The following is a 15795-nucleotide window of genomic DNA, read 5'->3' on the forward strand; positions in this document are numbered from 1 at the left end:
TTCAGTTGTGTTTAACACTTTGCGAACCCACCAGACTCCTCTGTCCATGGGATTCTCCAGGCAAGAGCACTGGAGTGGGATGCCATACCCTCCTTCAGAGGATCTGCCTGACCCAGGAATTGAACCCACATCTCTATGTCTGACTCATTGGTAGGCAGGTTCTTTACCACTAGCACCACCTGGGAAGCAGCCCGAGGTGACCTCTAAAAATGGTGTGCTATTCATTTGACCCCAAAAAACCCACAAAATCATGCAATTCAAGAGGTTCAAATCTTCATGTTCACCTGAAGAACACTTGTGAAACCATCCCGGCCATTAAGGGTATGCATATCCAGAAAGCTACCAAGTATCTGAAGGATGTCACTTTAAAGAAGCAATGTGTACTATTTCATCATTACAGTGGTGCAGTTGTTAGGTAAGCCCAGGCCAAACTGGTGCTGGATAAAGGGCTGGTGGCCCAGAGAGAGTGCTGAATTTTTTACTGCACATGCTCAAAAATGCAGACAGTAATGCTGAATTTAAGGGCTTAGATATAGATTCTCTGGGCACTGACCACCTCCTGGTGAACAAAGCCCCCAAGATGCACCGCAGGACTTACAGAGCTCATGGTCGGATCAGCCCCTACATGAGCTCTCCCTGCCACATTGAGACTTTCCTTATTGAAAAAGAACAGATTGTTCCTAAACCAGAAGAGGCTGAACGGAAGAAAAAGATACCCCAGGAGAAACTGAAGAAACAAAAACTAATGGCCCAGGAAAAAAGGCTGCAAAGAATAAATGCAAATTAAAAAAAAAAAAAAACACATCCATAAAGTTATTGAACTCTTTAACTAAATGTGTATGTTTACAGTATTATAAAACCTGAGAGTTTTGGTCAGTTATTCATTTGATTTGTTCTCAAAAGACTGAATAAATCCAGGGTGAGAGTTGAGTGTTCACACAGGGAGAAGACAGAAGCCTAACAGCAGAAAATGGTCACTAAGGCTCTGGGGTTATTAGGGAACTTCAAATGGGTAATTTTAGAACTGGAGAAACAAAACATAATTCATAATGAGATGTGACAGATTTGCTGATAATGTTTACGAGTACTATTAAACCACTTAAGCAATCAGCTTCCATTGCAATATGACAAGTGTATTTATGTGGCTGCAGTGCACCTCCTACTCAGATTTCTCAAAACGTTCTTTAGATACTCTATTAAATTAAGAGCACTCAAGACACCCATTTAAGTTTGGAAGTACACTTGACCCTTCTCTTCTTTTATATGTGGAGTTTACTGAAGGTGATATCAGTGAAAGAGGCTGAAAACCTCAACAGTTTCAATCCTACACTGATTACGAACTAGAGGATGCAACATATTTTAATACACTTTCTTTCTCATCTACCCCAAAGGTTGCAAATTGTTGTCCTTGAAGTAATTGGAGATATAACCTGAAACTTGGTAAGTTTTCTGAAGCTTTGAGGTCCACTGGAAACTATGTTGTTGTTGCTATTCAGTAACTAAGTCATGTCTGACTCTTTGAGACTCCACGGGCTGCAGCACGCCAGGCTTCTCTGTTCTCCGCTATCTCCCAGAGTTTACTCAAACTCATGTCCGTTGAGTTGGTCCATGCTGTCTAACCGTCTCATCCTCTGTCTCCCCCTTCTCCTTTTGCCTTCAATCTTTCCCAGCACCAGAGTCTTTTCCAAAGAGTTGGCTCTTGGCATCAGGTGGCCAAAGTATTGGAGCTTCAGTTTCAGCATCAGTCCTCCCAATGAATATTCAGGGTTGATTTCCTTTAGGACTGACTGGTTTGATCTCTCTGCAGTCCAAGGGCCTCTCAAGAGTCTTCTCCAGCACCACAAATGGAAACTATACTAGGACCAAAAATCTTGACAAACATTCAATAGAAGAAAAATGTTCACCAACACGATTTCCCTCCAGACAGCTTCATCCTGTCTCTTGGTAAACATCACCTACCCTTTAGAGTCCCAGGGTCCTTCTCATGCCTTAAGCAGCCATTGTCCTGAGTGGGTCTTTGGTCTCCATTTTTAATTTTACTCATTATTTTACAATTATTTTATTGTTTAATAGTAATGGCAACTCATAGAATAAAGCACATTTCTCTTGGTGATAATTACACTGTGTCTTCATAAGAAAGTCCAAAAGGGTGACTAATGATGTAAATTTTAAGTACCTTAATAATTTGATGAGAAGATATTTACAAGTAGATATCTTTATGAATTTTCAAGGTACCCTATTGACATGGTCTTATATTTCTGCTTTATTTAAGGTCACTCTTATTATAAATCAAGAAGCATGTATTCTGTGACCAGTAGTAAGCTAGGTTCTGTGAAACAACACAGCATAAGATAAAGCTCTGCTGAAAAAGATGTCTAATTTTCTTTGACCCATCTAGATACTGCAGTGTCATTTGGGAATGCCCAGCTGCTGGAAGAAAATTGCCCAGAAGCTAAATCTTGCCACTTGCAAAAATCTAAGCCTTTGGTGTTTATCACCGTATAAAAATCCAGCAGAGATCTTATTCATAAATCAGAAGTTCCCCAGAATAGCTTCACAGAGAGAAGCCCAACAAAGAAGGAAGGAAGGAAATGTCATAAAAGAAAAACCAAGCATAATAATGTGTCTCTTATCCCAGTTGTCAACTCAAGAAATATTTTGTGGCGTGATCATGTGAAGAGTCTTGGGGAATGGAGAGAACGTTCTGTTTTTCTCCTTTTTCCCAGAGCCACGTGCAGCCACCCTCTTCAGCCTGGGTGTCTGGAGGTAGTTTAGCTTCCTAGCCTAAGCCTGAGGAATAGGTACAGTAGTGTCAGTCATTGCCTGAAGAAAATTCTTCCCAAAGCTCTTCTTGCCTTCTCCCCAATACCTCTCCTCTATAATTGAGTCCATGCTGCTAATATGAACAGCTATGAATGGCGGCATGGGGGAGAAATTAGTGTAGAAATTGCAGCAACCCATGTAGTGCACAACTGTGAGCAAAGAGAACTTACTTACTGACCACATGGTTATGGGCTGATAACCTTTTTCGAATAGAAATGGCAAACAGACCACCATGTGGCAAATTTAATCAACAAATGGGTTTTATTTGACCTGCCCAGTGTTAAATTACAAAGTATTTTTTCAAACCTTTTGTGGCCCTAGTGGTAAAGAACCCACCTGCCATGCAGGTAGACATAAGAGACCCAGGTTCAATCCCTGAATTGGGAAGATGCCCCGGAAATGGAAATGGCAACCACTCCAGTATTGGAAATGGTGAAGGACAAGGAAGCCCGGCATGCTGCAGTCCATGGGGTCTCAAAGGGTTGGACACAACTGAGCACATGAACAGCAAAAACTCCAGTAATCTTGCCTGGAGAATCCCATGGACAGAAAAGCCTGGTGAGCTGCAGTCCTTAGGGTTATACAGAGCCAGACACGATTAAAATAACTTAGCACACACACACAAACTTTTTGAGTTCTCTGCAAACTAACTTCATCTAAGGATCAAGATTTCTAGTTCTTTCAAAAAATCACGTGGTCTGATCACCCGCCTACATTTCCCCTCCTCACTACATTGGCTGGAACAAAGTATCAATGCCCTCCTGGGGTGAGTCACATTCTCCCCAAATTGCTGCCAGCAATTCTTCTTATTGGTTTCATGGCCATGGACCACTTTTCTAGCACTTGAAGGTATTTGAGATTAAGCTGCCCAATGGGAACCTTATGTGCCTTTGAGCAACATCCAGTGAACCAACTACTGTCTCACTCGAGTATCTTGAAAGTAACACTGGTTCTAAACCTATCGTCACTGCCTACTTGGACTAACCTCCCGAGTGGTAGGGCTTGTTCTTGTCTAGGCACTAGCTTGGGAAAGAATGAGAGAAACAGTTACTGGTGTTTCTGCACGTGATGGCTACCCACTCCGGTGTTCTTGCCTGGAGAATCCCATGGACAGAGGAGCCTGGCAGGCTACAGTCCATGGGCTCGCAAAGGGTAGAACACCACTGAGCGACTAACACTTTCACTTTTAACCACACATGAAGTGCTTAGCTGGTTGGCTTAAAACTCTGAATGTTCAGGTGTATGTGGATCAGCCTCCCATGGGGTAAGTCTTTCTCCCATACAAAAGCCTGGTTAATGTTTGATGTGTCAGGCACTGATGGTTGAGTTTTATTTAAGTGATGACTATTATAATAGCAATGACTACTTTTTGAGCACTAGGTCCCAACCATCTCATACTTTTTATCTCATTTAATTTCCCCAACAAACCTAGAAGGTTATATAGTGAATATCTTTTATTTTTAACTGCCCACTGCCCTTCTGCCTTCACTTGGTAATAATATTCTGCTTCCTTTGAGAAAATTGCCCACCATTTTCCAGAACCTATTACGGCAATCTTAGGAGAGCTGTCAATCATGGTATATATGTGTGTTCAATTGCTCAGGCTTTTCTGACTCTTTCGACACCATGGACAGTAGCCCACCCATCTCCTCTGCCTTTGGAATTTTCCAGGCAAGAATACTTGAGTAGGTTGCCAGTTCCTACTCCATGGAATCTTCCTGACCCAAGGAACCCATGTTTCTTGCATCTTCTGAATTAGCAGGCAGTTTATTTATGACTGTGCCACCTGGGAAGCCCCGTCAATCACAGTATTCTCCCATAAGCCACAAAGTGGGCATATTATCCAGCCAGAGTCAGTGAAGCTCTCTTGAAGATTTTGAATCTTAGCAGAATGGAGTTTGCTCAGAGTCATCTTGATGGTGTTCCCCTTCGGAAAAGACCTTATATTAGTTCCTAATCTGGATCCCAAGCTTCCCAAATGAAACAGCAGTAAAGAATCTGCCTGCCAATGCAGGAGACACAAATTTGATTCCTGGGTCCTGAAGATCCCCTGGAAAAGGAAATGGCAGCCAATTCCAGTATTTTTGCCTGGGAAATCCCATGATTAGAGGAGCTTCATGGTCTACTGTGCATGGGGTCTCAAAAGAGTTGGACACAACTTAGGGACTCAACAACAACAACAAAACATCTGGATCCCAGAGCTACCATGGGACCTTTATTTTCAGATGTAAGCACCTCTATTCTTTCAGTAAATTTCTTTTTTCATGTAAATTAACTGGAGAATCCTTCCATTGATGTAAGCCTTTGCATTATTATAAGACAACTGATTTGCAAAAAAAAAATCAGTTGCATTCTTTAGAAGGGCAAATCCATGACATAGTTAGAAAGGTATACAATATACGATTAAAACTGTCAACAGCTGAATACCAAGTCTGGCCACTTACTAGCTGTTTTCATCATGAACAAGTTATTTCATTTCCTTGAAGCTCAGTTTTAACAGTTTAAAATGGGGATAGTAATACTGCAATGCTCATTGTTGCAAGAAGTCATTTCTATAATACACACATGATGAGTACTTCTAAATGACTGTCGTATTAGTTGTGTATTCTTGCCACCTTTTCTTCAACTGTTCTCCTTCTGTTAGGTCCTTGCCATTTCTGTCGTTTGTTGTACCTATTTGCATGAAGTGTTCCCTTAATATCTCAAATTTTATTGAAGAGTTCTCTACTCTTTCTCATTCTATTGTTTTCCTCTATTTCTTTGCATTGTTTACTTAAGAAGGCTTTCTTCTCTCTCCTTGCTAGTCTCTAAAACTCTGCACTCAGTTGGGTATATTTTTCCTTCCCTCTTTTGCATTTCACATCCCTTTTCTCACCTATTTTCATTTATGTTCTTATCATTACTTTCATTATTTGAAGATTCATCTAAATAGATCAAGCCCTGGCAGGCTTTTTCAAAAGGATTTAAACTAGTGTTTACTACTAAGTTTTCATTATGTATTTTCTTCCTTGAGTGATAGAACACTTTTTTCTTTCTTTTCTCATTGCTAATTTTCATGGTCATGAAGTTTTATATCTGCCATCTATATAGAACTGAGCCAGTAAGTATTTGAACTGAGAGAATGGTTTACTGAGAGTAGAACAGTGTTATAATTTCATAAAGAAATTGGTAGGCTAAATTAGTCAGTTTTGTTCTAAATTTGATATAAAGAACATTTGTAGGAGAAAATAATATTTGTTCACATTTTAAACTCAGGGAACAATGAATAAAGAGGGAAGAGAAGTAATGAAGGAAGGGAAGAAGGCAGGAAGGAAGGGAGTGAAGAGAAAAAAATAAAATAGGAATCACTTAAGGTGAAACTTTCACAACAGAAGAGAATATGATTTAGTTAGCAATGTACCGAATTTAAGATAATAGTGTGACTTACTTTAAAAAGCTAGCTCCTTTAGGCTACTTTAGTAGCTTCCCTGGTGGCTCAGTTGGTAAAGAATCTGCCTACAATGCAGGAGACCTGGGTTCAATCCCTGAGTCAGGAAGACCCCCTTGAGAAGGAAATGGCAACCCAATTCAGTTTTCTTGCCTGGGAAATCCTATGGACAGAGGAGCTACAGTCTATGGCTGGCTACAGTCTATGGGTGGCAAGAGTCGGACGCAACTTAGCGACTAAACCACCACCACACTATCTAAGGTATAAAATGTGAATTAAAAAGGCTTACAATTTATTTTATTTACTAAAACCTAGCCTGAAATGTTGGGATATTGTGTTCATTTGGGGATATCACATTTAAAATACACTGATAAGTCAGAGTGTATCCATAGGAATTATAAATAAAGAAAAGAGGGATTCAAAGTGACAGAGTTCAAGAGTATGAAGAGCTGTCATGTAACACTGTTTACACTATTCACATGCGGCGAGTAGTGTTAGAGTGAATGAATGGGCTGCTTCAAAGCAGGTTTATACTTTCTATGACAAAATAGTTAAGTGATTAGATCTGCCTTTTTACACAGTGTGAAAGACTGTATTTTCCAAAATAACCACAGTAATATTTCTGGTCTCCTTTATTCCCAAAACCCATATTCTGGCGCAGACCTTCCACTCCCCATCAGGCTGTTGCTGCTGTTCAGTTGCTAAGTCCTGTCTGGCTCCTCCGTCCTCCACTATTTCCCGGAGTTTGCTCAAATTCATGTCCTTTGAGTCGGTGATGCTATCTAACCATCTCAACCTCTGCCACTCTCTTCTCCTTTTGCCTTCAATCTTTCCCAGCATCAGGGTCTTTTCCAATGAGTTGGCTCTTTGCATCAGGTGGCCAAAGTATTGGAGCTTCAAGAGTCCTTCCAATGAATGTTTAGGGTTGATTTCCCATCAGGAGATGGAGTCTATTTCCCCAGTCCTTGAATTTGGGCAGACTTGTGGCCGCTCCAGTCCAGAAAGTTACACTGATTTCTGAGGCTGGATTATAAAAAAGATGTATCTTCCATCAGGCTTCCCCGGTGACTCAGCAGTTAAAAAATCAAATCCGCCTGCAAAGCAGGAGACTTGGGTTCCATCCCTGGGCCGTGAAGATCCCTGAAGGAGGAAATGGCAACACACTTCAGCATCTTAGCCTGGAAAATTCTATGGACAGAGGGGAGCCTGGCAGACTGCAGTCCATAGGGTCACAAACAGTCGGATGTGATGTGTGTATGCCCGCACACACACACACACCCCTTCTATTCAGCTCCACTTGGGGCAGTGGCCCTCAGAAACCAGACTTTCCATTGTGAAGAAGCTCACATCACATAAAGAGGCCACAAGTCGGTGCTCAGCCCACAGCCCTAGCTGACATCTTAGCCAACAGCCGGCGTCAACCAGCTGATGTGTGAACACCTGATGTGTGAATGAGTGATCCTCCAGACCACGTCTGCCCCCACCCTTTGGTTCTTCCAGCTGAAGCTCAGACATCCTGCAACAGAGACAAGCCACATTTAAAGGAATACACAGAAAGAAATTTCAACATTAAGATGAACCCTGATATTAAGTCTTCAGAAGCATCAAATTGCTCAGATTTGCAATTCTTTTCCTAACTCTTTTGTATCCATTTCAAACATAAATTTATCCTGACCACCTCCATTTCAGCTGCTCGAAGAAATAACAGGAAGGTTAGAAAATGAATGAAGGATCGGAAACTACACATTGAAGCCCATTGCCTCTGTGAGCTCCACATGGGGTTCTGAAGTGTCAGGAGCTGTTTGGGAGCAACAACTCAAGTAGCAAAATTTTAGGTCATTCAATAAAGTAGTCTCCTTTACAATGCCTGACAAGAGCATTTCTAGAGAATTAGGACAAAATGGGACTCTTTCATACAGTTTCAGTTTGGTTTTAAATTTACCCAGACTTAATAAAAATTCTATACCGAGGTTGCCCTGCTGCTCTGCTGATTTTTTTTAAGCAACACGTTGAACTCCAATGGGAAAAAAAATTTATTCAGTTTGAGAGATTTGATGTTTATTCTCTTCTATGTAATTGATATTGACTACTGTGGCAAGGTTTACTTTCCTGTTAATAAATCAAAACAACACATAATTTTTCTCAGACATCTAATTAGAAGCAGACACGTTATTCTAAAAGAACATAAAAAAATGTACTTCCTGGACAACAGATTGAAGGTTTAAATGCCTACCTTTATGGTCATTATTTTCAGAATATTTATTTTTAAATTATCATACTTTAACTTGTTTTTTTGAGGGGAAAAATGATGAATTTTAAAATATTAAGTGTTAAAACCTAATTTAACTCTAAGCAATACATAACTTCAATATTTTTAAAATTTTGTTTGCATCATAAAGTAAGATTCCAGCCGGTAAAACTTTTGATAATTTTTAATCTTCCTCAGCCAGCTCATAAAATATCAATATTGGATTGTAAGTAGCAAAAGCAGTTTAAAATTAAGCTTAAAATCATAGTCAACAGAAAATTATTACAGAACGTAGATGAATGTATAATTTGCATGAGGAAACAAAAACTACAGAAACTAATGAGTATTTTTCGCAATATTTTACTTGTGTTTTTTGTGAAATATGTTGGAGTTGATTATATACTTTTGTTATTGAAGATTTTTAAAATATCTGGACTTCCTCTTTACTCCTTTAAATATATGATTACAATTTCTGTCCTCTCACTTGATTAAAAACATTTGGAAACCAGTGATCTCTGATGTTAATAATAATCCCTTTTATTCCTAAGTAATGTTTTCTTCTCATTATTTCCTTACTGCCTTGTTAATTATCAGTTTTTATGGTTTAAAAGTTTTTCCCTAAGGAAAATGAAACAAAGAGGAGGAAGAATTTAACTGGAAAGTATAATTTTTTGGTCTTCTTTTCACAAATGATGTTGACCTAGTTTTATTATACCCACTTTGAAAATTATAACAAAAACAAATTCCTTAGTTTCCTGAAATATCAGAAGGAAATACACTGAAACTTTTGTTTATGGCACTGCATTCTTTATGAATTATATCTAATAATCTATTTGATTGCTTTAGTTAAATCAAACATTAAAAATGGTTGTACAGTGGACCCTCCATATCTGCAGGCTCTGTATCCATGAATTTGCAGATCAAAAAGATTTTTTTTTAATTCCAGATGGTTCAGAAAAGCAAGATGGTTCAAGAAAAACTTGAATTTGTCTCACACCAGTAACTGTTTACATAGCATTTATGTTGTATTTACAATTATTAACATAGCATTTGAGCTTCTCAGGTGACACGGTGATAAAGAATTTGCCTGCCAATGTAGGAGACACAAGAGATGTGGGTTCTATCCTTGTGTTGAGATCTCCTGCAGTAAGAAATGGCAGCCCACTCTGGTAATCTTGCCTGAAAAATTTCATAGACAGAGGAGCCTAGCAGGTCACAGTCCATTGGATCACGAACAGTCGGTCATGACTGAGCATAGTACAGCACCCAGTATTTACATTCTATTAGGTTTTGTAAGGGGGCTTCTCTGGTAGGTCAGGTGGTAAAGAATCCACCTACAATGCAGGAGACTCCGGTTTGATTCCTGGGACAAGATGATCCCCTGGAGAAGGGATAGGCTACCCTACTGGAGTCAGTATTCTTGGGCTTTCCTGGTGGCTCAGACAGTAAAGAATCTGCCTGCAATGTGGGAGACCTGGGTTCGATCCCTGGGTTGGGAAGATCCCCTGGAGGAGGGCTTGGCAACCCACTCCAGAATTCTTGCCTGGAGAATCCCAGTGAACAGAGGAGCCTGGCAGGCTACAGTCCATGGGGTCACAAAGAGTCGGACACAACTGAGTGACTAAGCATAGCACAGTACAGGTATTGTAAGTAATCTAGTGATGATTTAAAATATATGGTAGTATATACACAGGTTATAAGCAAATAATCCTTTAAATATAATGATGCAGTATTTACATAAGGGACTTGAGCATTCTGAGATATTGATACCTGAGGGGTCCTGGAATCATCTCCTGTAGATACTGAGGGTGACTCTATGAGTAGAAACATAGTCACCATTCTTAGAAAAGTGTCTATGTCAATATCTTTTGTCTGGTATCCATTTTTCTCTCCTTTGACTTTGGTAATGTGTTTTCTCTGGGGCTCTTTTTTTCTCATACTGGTGGTGAAAAGAATATCCTTCTACCTGAGGTTGTATAATATGACAAATACCATAAATTTTATTTAATCAACTCTCATTCTTCTGAGTTGGTCCTGGCAGAATTTTGATTTAAGCATATTAAAAAAAAAAAAAAAGACATCGCTTTGCTGACAAAGGCCCATATAGTCAAAGATATGGTTTTTCCAGTAGTCATGTATGGATGTGAGAGTTGGACCATAAAGAAGGCTGAGCACCAAAGAATTGATGCTTTTGAAATTGTGGTACTGGAGAAGACTCTCGATAGTCCCTTGGACAGCAAGGAGATCAAGCTAGTCAATCCTCAAGGAAATCAACCCTGAATATTCATTGGAAGGACTGATGCTGAAGCTGAAACTCCAGTACTTTGACCACTTGATGTGAAGGGCTGACTCATTAGAAAAGACTCTGATGCTGGGTAAGACTGAGGGCAAAAGGAGAAGGGGGCAGCAGAGGATGAGATGGTTAGATGTCATCACTGACTCAATGGACCTGAGATTGAGCAAGCTCTGGGAGATAGTGGAGGACAGGGAAGCCTGTTGTGCTGCAGTTCATGTAGTCACAAAGAGTCGAACGTGACTTAGCAACTGAACAACAGCAAAGTTTATTTTGCTTTTGGTACCATTTCCTTACATTTGGAAATAAACTCCTAATGTCTAAGTCTAGGAATTCACTATCTTTGTATTTTTTTTTAATTTCCTCTCTTACCAAATCTGTTTCTGAGAAAATATCTGTAAACTTAAATATTATATATTAACCTCTTCTGGAAATATCTACATTTTAAGATTTATAAAGATTTAAAAGTTTATAAAATTTTAAATTGCAGATAATAAAATAGGAGAAGCTGAATAGGATGGTAAATGCGATGAAATAGGTTTAGTGGACCCCTTCTACCTAATCCAAAAGCTAGATTTATAAACAGCAATCATAGTCATGAGCCACTATGTAAACTTTGTTATGTTACAGGAATTGACTTAGGTGCTATTACTCTAAAATGAGAGAGGGTGGGAGAATGAGACCATTTGGAAAACAGAAGCATTTCACACCGAGTCTGGTCCACACCAAGAGCAACAGTAAACAATCAATTTACATGAAAAGTCTTGAGAAATGTGTTAGTGAGTTTTCTTACACTTATTAGTAAGAAAATGCAGTTAGGTCACCTGCGAGGAGGGAAATTGATTGCATGTTGTATTCTGCAGGAAGATAGAACAGCTTCATGAGCCCAGAATTTTTCTGAGTATTGATGTTCACAAAAACTCTGATGGACAATGAGCTTGTACAATGATCTGAGCTTCAGTGACCAGACCATCCATTTATTTACCCAGAAAATACATAGCAACATGAAAGATTCGATTGGGTCCCAGTTGCCCTATTCAACTCTGGATTATCCTTCCTGGGAAAGTTTATGTTGGGCCAATTCAGTGGGGGTGTACTTCTGCTGCATCAATAATACTATTTAGGCTTGTCTTTGTGACAATCCTTCGTGTGCTGCTAGAAAGTTGGACAAATTTATTCCCTACATATTTCAAAAATCATGATATAACTTAAACTAAAATGAACCACCTGGGTATATATTGTTAGGATTCTTCAGGTAAAAATAATGTAATATTCAACTACAACCAGCTGATACACAAAGGGAGCTAAAGTGGCTCACGTTACTGCAAAGTCTAGAGAAAGTGTGTACACTTAAATGAGTATTACACAATTTCTCTGCTTTGTATCCCAGCCCTGCTGCTGCCTCATATTAACTTTATACTCAGGTTGGCCTTCTTTAGGATAGCTGCAGTAGGTTCCGGTTATAACTCACAAATAAAACTATCCAGAATAAAGTCATTTTACTCACTGTAGAACAAAAATCTGGGTGTCATAGGCAAAATACTGACCTTCTCCAATCATGTCTGTGTTCTCATCTTTAGAATCTGCGAATGTTATCTTATGTGGTAGAGAGACTTTGCAAATGTGTTTAAAGTTAAGGATGTTAAAATGGGAAATTATCCTGGATTGTTCAAATGGACCCAGTCTAATAACTTGTGTCCTTAAAAGCAAAGAAGCTTTCCCAGCTGTACTCAGAGGAAGATGTGACCACAGAGGAACGGTCAGAGTTCTTCTGCAGGCCTCCTGTCTTTGAAGACTGAGGAAAGCAGGTGTCACAAGCCGAAGAATGCACTCAGCCATCAGGAACTGGAAAAGACAAGGAAAGGAATTCTCCCTGAGAATCCCCAGAAAGGAGTTCAGCCCTGCCAACACTTTGACCTTAGCCCAATGATATTGCTGTTGAGTTACCAAGTCATGACCTACTCTTCACAACCCCATGGACTGCAGCACACCAGGCTTCCCTGTCCCTCACCATCTCGCAGAGTTTGACCAAGTTCATGTCCATTGCATTGATGATGTCACCCTACCATCTCATCCTCTGTTGCCCTCTTCTCCTTCTGCCATTCAATGGTATCCACCAGCCCAACGATACAGGTGTCTGATTTCTGACCTACAGACCTGTAACCGAATAAACTCATATTGCATAAGCTGTTAAATTCATGGTAATTTTGTTACAGTAGCCGTGAACTAACACACTGAGTTAGGACATGTAGATTGGACAGATTTAGATCCGCTGCTGAACGTGACAGGGATGAGGGAAATACCATGAGCTCATTGACTGAGGCATGAATTAAGTAACCAAACAAACTATTCTGAAGAGAAAGATAGGATAAGATTTAAAAAAGAAGAATCAATAAGCCTACTTTAAATGTCATGTTGCACTTGAAAATATGTGGGTTGTTTTCAAATATCTTTTGATATTGATTTCTAATATAATTCCACAGTGATAACACAACAGACTGTAGGATTTCAATGCCTCTGGACCATGAAATTTTTACACAGTGTTTTATATCCCTGGGTATGTTCCATTGTCTCCTAGTTTATAGTCTATGGGAACTTGAATAGGATTTGTATCCTACCCTTGCGTGAAAATTGTATAAATCTTAATTATTTTGAATTGGTTCATAGTGCTTTTCCGGTCTACTATGTCCTTCTACTTCTCTGTATATTCATTCTACTAGTTTTTGAGAGTTTTATACTGAAACTCCAACTAAAAACCTTAATTTTTTCTACTTAAAACAGAATTGTAATATACAGTGGAACTATATGCAACTTTTTCTGTTTTCCAAATCTCCTGTAATTGTGTTATCCTACTTTTATCATTTAAAAAATAAAAAAGATAGACAATGAAACTTTAGAGCTGGGAGAAGTGATCTACATGATCCATAGCTGTCCCACAATGGAGAACAGAATATGTGTGGGCTGTCTACAACATGTACTATAGTGCACTGACCTCAGCAGGGCTGTGAAACTGGGAGATTCCTTTAAGACTCCAAGGTCTGTTCAGCTCCAAGATTACTCAAAAATGTGATTTCTTCTTTTCTTTCTAAGAGGGATATGGATTAATTTTTCTTCCATGTCTCACAACTTCTCTTGATCAATGTATTTTTAATGTCTAAGGAGATTGTAATTTGTCACAGGACCTGCCTGAAATGAGGTGAGTGATGTTTAATGCTTGGAAAATGCTCACCCAGTGCCTAATGGAGGAAAAAATGATTCAGTGGAAGGAAGAAAAATAAGGCCAAGACAAAAGTACAACCAACTGTTTATGGAGGTATGATGTTTTTATTACCTGGCTAGAGCATAATATAGAATCATAAACTCATGAAAAAGTGTTGTAGCAATCCATTTAAATGTATCATATAATCCTTAGTTCACTGAGGTCTTTCAAGACTTCCTTATGTGTATTAACAAAGACCTGTTTTCCAACTTTTTCGTTTCTGGAATACAGTAAATACTATAAATATTTGCTGTTATTGATGCTATTTTATCTCTATAATGAGTATCTCCAGTATATGGGATGGTTCAGAGTTTCTTCCAGAGTAACCCTGAGGTATAGAGAAGACCTATCCTGAAGGTAAAATTAATGTCAACCCTAAACAGAAAGTAATAGATCATTTCTTAGACATGCAGGAACAGAAAGCTTGGCTAGAAACAGCATTCAATTGAATGGATGAAATGAAAACACAAGTAAACTTTTGTAGATTATCGATCACTTTCCAAAGGAAAGAATCTGAGAGACATGGGCATCTCAGTTGTGAAATGACTTTGCCCAGACATTGCCATGACCTAGAGAGACTAGCCATCCAGGTCTATCATTTCCCCTCACCTACCAAGCAGCCACACGGTGGTTACTAATGTAAATTCTCAGGTCTTTAATAGTAGAACACAGCATCAGGGACCTTGTGTATACACCCTGAAATATACAAATTAATGGATACTCTATCACATCTCAACCCAGGTCACATTGTCCCTGCTTTATGGTGAGAAAGTTCAGGCCATGAAACAGACTTTGCACTTTGGGAAATTCATCTCTATAGGGCCTCTTACTGGATGGCACTCAAAAAATAACAAAACAAGGTCTACAGTTTGCTAAATAAATTTTGGAGATATAGCCTATGGAAAAGTGTGTATAAAGTTAGATAAATAGCTAATTAAAAAATATATATCCTATCAGGTATAAGTAGCACAGGGAGCCCAGTCTAGCCCTTGTGATGACCTGGAGGGATGGGATGGGGGAGAAGGGAAGCGCCAGAGGGAGAGGATGTATGTATAATTATGGTTATACGCATTGTTGTATGACAGAGACCAACACAACATTGTAAAAAAAATTTTTTTTTAATTTTATAAAAACATTGAAAAAATAAAAACTCCCCTGGGATAACATTTTTAGTTGAGAGTTGTCTGCATGTATTCTGTAATTTTAGGATTGAATGTTTCTTTTTATATTCCAAATTTCACAAAACATGGTAAACTATGGATAGTGGTTATGTCTCTGTATTTTTCAAACTATTTCAGAAATAATGCTGCACTGAGGTTCTCAATCTGCTTATCTGGCACCACTCCAGGGCTTCCCTGGGACACTTGGAAATACAGGGAGTGGGGATAACAAGAAAGGAGCTTTCTCTTGTCACAACTACTAGGAGACATTCCTGGTATCTAGGTCCTGAGGGGTCAGGTATACTACACATGCTGCAATATTGGGAAAGTCACACACAACAAAGAACAAAGAACTGTCTTGTCCTAAATGCAATTGTATTTCTGTAGAGAAACAGTGCTCCTAGTCGCTTATGATGTAAGGACTACTGGAGATCTTCTGAGATTATGATTTAAAACAAAAAGACACTAGGGGTTTAGATGCATTTACTTCAGCTAGATCAGGAAACGATATGAGCAGTTTCAGTTTCCATTTCTGTATCGTTGTATATAACTATATGTGGTGGGGGGGGGCGGTTGGGGGGCTGG

General features: G+C 39.1%; 1 pseudogene; it reads left to right on the plus strand.

Annotated features, from left to right (window-relative positions):
- Positions 1-209: 209 nt before the first annotated feature.
- Positions 210-2783, plus strand: LOC133073045 (large ribosomal subunit protein uL22-like; annotated as a pseudogene).
- Positions 2784-15795: the final 13012 nt, after the last annotated feature.

Source organism: Dama dama, chromosome 18 (genome assembly GCF_033118175.1).
Source record: "Dama dama isolate Ldn47 chromosome 18, ASM3311817v1, whole genome shotgun sequence".
Taxonomy (NCBI): domain Eukaryota; kingdom Metazoa; phylum Chordata; class Mammalia; order Artiodactyla; family Cervidae; genus Dama; species Dama dama.